Raw genomic sequence first — 5817 nt, forward strand, 5'->3', positions numbered from 1 at the left:
TGACAAAGTCTGGACACCCAAAGTCTGCAATGAAAAACACTTAAAACTTCACCAGATGCATCACTTGGGGAGAGAGAATTCTTTAAAACTGGCTTCAGCCGGGCGTGGTGGCACACGGTTTGTAATCCCCGCGCTTGGGAGGCTGAGACAGGAGGATCGCACAGGTTCAAAGCAGCCTCAGCTACCTAGTGAGGCTCTCAGCAACTTAGTGAGACCCTGTTTCCAAATAGGTCTGGGAGTGTAGCCCGGAGGGAGGTAGAAAGCCCCTGGGTTCCACCCCCAGTACCACCAAAAAAAGAAAAAAAAAAAAAACCAAAAAAACTGGCTTCAAGGTTGTTTACTGGAGAACAACTACAGGAGACTATGAGTCATATCATACAGGGATGTGAAATTTGCCTCAGAATTAATCCCCAAAATAGCGTGTTAAGTCCACCAGGCAAGCAATCTAGAGGCACATATTCAGGTGAAGATTGGCAGCTTGAAATCTCACTCCCTTTGAAAGTTGTATGGGAGATCTTTTCTGACTCAGGAGATAGTCATAGATACAGAATCTCAAGTATTAACAGACTATATTACCCAATTGGCAGCGTATCAGCAAGTTTTACATATAATTTACATCTTTGGTCCTCAGGCTTTGTTGCAGGGTTATCTCTCACCTCAGTAGCCATCCCTGGATTCATGTTAGGTGCCTATATGCGAATTAAACTGTATTGTGAGTTTTGTTTCTCCTAGGCTTGAAGCTTTCAAACTTCAGATGGTGCTACAAACGGAACCAGATATGAACATTTATTGAAGCCCTTTGGATGGCCATAGAGATGTAAGACACTACCCACTGACTCCCTCAATGCCAAGCTGCACGCTTGTACAATAAAGCTGGGGCCTCCCTACATCATCCCTGTTCAGCTTGAAGAAGTTAGACGGAGTTGGTGTCCTTATCCTTTGCTATGGGTACATGCATGTAGTAAAAAATAAGGGGGGGGGGAATTGAGGGGAGTTGAGCTTATGTTAATTGTTAATAAGAATTGTAAAATGCTGGGAGTGGTGGCGCACGCTTGTAATCCCAGCATTTGAGAGGCTGACACCGGAGGATCGTGGTTTGCCGACAGCCTCAGCTACTTAGTGAGGCCCTCTGCAACTCAGACCCGGTTTCAAAATAAAGAATAAAAAATAGGGCAGGAGGTGTAGCTCGGAGTTCGCATGCCCTGGGTTCCATCCCCAGACCCGCAAAAAAAAAAAAAAAAAAGTAAAAATCAAAATGTATTTCCTACGTTTACCTTTGGCCTGACAGGTATCAAGAAGTTCTAGAAAGAGGGGGAAATGTACCAGGATTAGGAAATAGCCTAAAAAGATTGGAAAAAGAAGTATTGGTTATTAATATATATTTCAAAAATTGGTTTATAGAAAATGGAGTTCAGATCTGTAAAAGAGAAGGGCAGTTAGGGCCTGGTTACCGCAAGGCACTCAGGTAGCTGTTATAATGCAAAGTAGCTTCCCTAAAAGTAATTAGCAAGTGGATAGAGGAGTTGGGACCTAGGACTTCCACATTCTTTTTTTTTTGTTTATTTTTGTTTTTTGGTGGTACTGGGGATGGAACCCAGGGGCCTTTACCTCTGGGCTACACTCCCAGACCCATTTTATATTTTATTTGGAAACAGGGTTTCTTAAGCTAGCTGAGGCTGGCTTTGAACCTGCGTGATCCTCCTGTCTCAGCCTCCCAAGTGGGGATCACAAGCGTGCGCCGCCGCCATGCCCGGCTAGGACTTCCACATTCTAAAAACAGGTTTGCATAATAAATGATATCCAGCAAGATGCTAAGAATTCCCCAAGAGTATGCGAGCCAGTCCAGTACTGACCTTTGTGAAAGGGGAGCAGATACCACGTGTAAATCATTCTGGTCTTAGCAAAGAAACCAGCAGTTAGGCAGGAAGTTAAGGGGCGGACTCACACCGAGGTCATAGGGTTAGTGGCAGAGCAAGATGGAGGACTTTGTATCTATAAAAAGCTGTCTTGTATTTTGAACTCGGTGGCTTTGCAGTCATCCCACCATGTCACTCTGTGGCGTGGTGCTTTACTCTAAGCTCTAGCTCTCCCTCTTCCTGCATTTCTATCTTGTAATAATAAACTCATTTAAGTCTTCAGCAAGAGTCTACACTAGTATATATCTATCCTAAGTCTGCACAAGGGCCTGTGGTTTACAGGAACAGTTTCCGGGAGCCTAACAGAAGTCCCTGGGGACAGTTCCCCCAAACCATAACAGTTCAAACCATAACAGGGTTTTTTTTGTTTTTTTGTTTTTTTGTTTTTTTGTTTTTTTCAGTACTGGGGATGGAACCCAGGGGCATTCTACCTTTGAGTTACACCCAGTTCTATTTTTTATTCTTATTTTGAAACAGGATCTCACTGGGTTGCAAAGGGCCTCAATAAGTAGCTGAGGCTGTTCTTGAACCGTGATCCTCCTGTTTCAGCCTTTCAAATGCTGAGATTACAAGTGTGCACATAAAACAAAGGTGTTTGGGGGTTTTTTTGGTGGTACCGGGGGTAGAACCCAGGGACTTTTCTACCTCCAGGCTATACTCCCAGACCTATTTTATACTTTTATTTGGAAACAGGGTCTCACTAAGTTGCTGAGAGCCTCACTAAGTAGCTGAGGCTGGCTTCAAACCTGTGCAATCCTCCTGTCTCAGCCTCCCAAGTGCAGGGATTACAAGCGTGCACCGCCGTGCCTGGCCTAAAACAAAGTTTTTAAATAACAAAGAAGCTGAGTATGATAGCACAGGCTTGTAATCCTGATTAGATAGAATAGAAAAAATAAAATTATAGGTAGAAAGGAAACACATTGGGAAGAAAGGAAAATATGGTTTTAAAATCTAAAATACTTGGTTTTGTTTTAACAGAACTTGGGTTTTTTGTTTTTGGTGGTTTTTTTTTTTTTTTTTTTTTTTTGGTGCCGGGGTTCCTGGAAACCCTTCTACTTCCGGGCTACACTCCTAGACCTATTTTTATACTTTTTAAAATTTGGAAACAGGGTCTCTTAAGCCAGCACGGCTGGCTTCGAACCTGTGCGATCCTCCTGTCTCAGCCTCCCAAGTGTGGGGATTACAAGCGTGCGCCACCACGCCCGGCAAACTTGTTTATTTTTAAAAAGCCAGGCCCAGCCAGGCATGGTGGTGCACACTTCTAATTCTAGTATTTGGGAGGCAGAGACAGGAGGATCACAGGTTTATGGCCAGCTTCAGCTCTTAGGCCCTTCACAACTTAGTGAGACCCTGTTTCACAAATAAACAATAGAGCTGGGCATGGTGGCGAACGCTTGTCATCCCAGGATTCAGGAGGCTGAGACTGGAGGATCGCGGTTTGTGGACAGCCTCAGCTACCTAGTGAGGCCCTCTGCAACTCAGTGAGACCCTGTTTCAAAATAAAGAATAAAAAATAGGGCAGGGGGTGAGGGGATGTAGCTCAGAGGTCAAATGCCCCTGGGTTCCATTCCCAAACCTGCAAAAAAAAATAATAATAAGCACAGTACTGCAATATATATATTATAGAGCCAGGAGTGGTGGTGCATGCTTGTAATCCCAGCATTTGGGAGGTTGAGACAGGAGGATTGTGGTTTGTGAACAGTGAGGACCTACTTAGTGAAGTCCTTTGCAACTCAATAAGACCCTGTTTCAAAATAAAGAATAAAAAATAGGGCTGGTGATGATGTCGCTTGGGGGTAGAATGCCCCTGGGTTCCATTCCCAGTAACACACACACAAACACACACACACACTAATGATAATAATAATAATAATAATAATAATAATAATAATAATATAGGGCTGGGGTGTAGCTTGGATGTAGAAGTCCCCTGGGTTCAATCCCCACCGTGGGTGACAGGGGAGTCAGGCCCATACTTTTAAACCATAATGGGCTGGCTCAGGAAATTCCTGAGATTATTAAACCTGAGAGAGCTTCACTTTTTGTCAAAATTCTGTTTGCCTCCAGAAAAATCCCCAGAAAAAGTTAAACCTTTTGTTAAAGAGCCCTGCATCTCTTATTCATGGATCTGCTCTTTGGGATCCTTATCTAAAAGAAATTCCCACTTTTGTTACCCTAAAACTCCAAAGAAGAAGCTCCCATCCCATGTGCCCTGGCCACTCCCTCTCTAGTCAGCCCATAAAAAGGATAGACCTGAGGGGCTCTGGGACAGGAGGGGCAGCTCATGGACACTCTTGGTCTCTTTCCCTGCAGCTGCTCTAATACTCTCAAAATGTTCTGTGTTTCCCCTCACCGTGTATCTTTGATTTCTTGAATTAAATCTTTGTCTTTGGCCTGGCGTGGTGGCGCACGCTTGTAATCCCCGCGCTTGGGAGGCGGAGACAGGAGGATCGCGCAGGTTCGAAGCCAGCCGCGTGCGCGGGTTTAGGAGACCCTGTTTCTAAATAAAAATATAAAAATAGGTCTGGGAGTGTAGCCCAGAGGTAGAAGGGCTTCCAGGAACCCCAGTACCACCAAAAAATAAAATAAAATAAATAAATAAATAAATAAATAAATAAATCTTTGTCTTTGTCTCTGATTGGCTTGTGTTGAAATTCTTTTTTACCACGGAAGCCAAGAATCCACAGAATTTATCGGGGCAACCCATGAAAATCCCAGTACTTAGGAGGATGAGACTGGAGGATTACAGGTTCTAGATCAGCCTCAGCAATTGAGTGAGGTCCTCAGCAACTTCGTGAGACCCTGTTTCAAAATAAAAAATAAACCAGGCATGGTGGCACACACTTGTAATCCCAGTGTTTGGGAGGCTGAGACTGGAGGATTGCAGGCTGGACGGCAGCCTCAGCAAACAGTGAGACTCTCATCAACCCAGTGAGACCTTGTTTCAAAATAAAGAATAAAATAGGATTGGGGGTGTGGCTCAGAGGTAGAATGCCCCTGGGTTCAACCTAGCACTTAAAAAAAAAAAAAAAAAAAAAACAAAAATTAAAATCGAAATTGGGTTGGGCATGTGGTTTAGAGGTAGAATACCCCTGGGTTCAATCCCCAGTACTACAAAAAAAAAAAAAAAAAAAAAAAGCTACAAAGAATTTAATGACTTATTCGTGTGTAGAATAAGTATAAAGAGTGCATACAAACCGGTTGTAGTGGCACACACCTGTAATCATAGTGGCACACACCTGTAACACCCTGAGTCAAGAGGATCGCAGGTTTGAGGCCAGCCTCTATAACTTGAGCAAGGCTCTAAGCAACCTAGTGAGACTCTGTTCCCAAATAAAATAGAGCTGGGGATATAGCTCAAAGGTAGACTGCACCCCTGGTTTCCACCCTCAGCACCACAAAAAAGAAATAGAAAAAGAAATTAAAGAAGCGCGTACAAATGTACTTAAACTCTGGGTGGTGGCTATTTAGGGGACAGGGGCAGGTCTGGGAGGTGCTGGGCATCTGACATATTGCAGTTTTATGTATGATCTGCGCTGTGGGTTGGCCCATTTTACCCAGGAGGAAACAGAGGCTCAAGAACGTGAACTGGTTGAAATTTCAAAGCTCTGCTTGGCTCTGACGTCAGATTCCCAAATGGGGCGCACCCCCGGCACACCGCCCGGGACCTGGCGCGCCTTCCCCGCGAGGCCGAAGTCCGCTCGCCCCGCCCCGCGCCGGCCCCGCCCCCAACGCCTGGGCCCGGCGGGACTCATGAATATGCAAGTACGAGGACGATATTTAAAGGCGCCGAGCCCGCGCGCAGCTCCTTGCCTCCTGCCCGCCTGTCCGGAGCCGGCCCTAGCCCGAGGCCCTGCCGTCCGCCCCCGTGTCCATCGCCGAGAGCTGAGGCGCCGCCAGC

Source organism: Muscardinus avellanarius (assembly GCF_963383645.1).
Source record: "Muscardinus avellanarius genome assembly, chromosome: 19".
In the NCBI taxonomy this organism is placed as follows: domain Eukaryota; kingdom Metazoa; phylum Chordata; class Mammalia; order Rodentia; family Gliridae; genus Muscardinus; species Muscardinus avellanarius.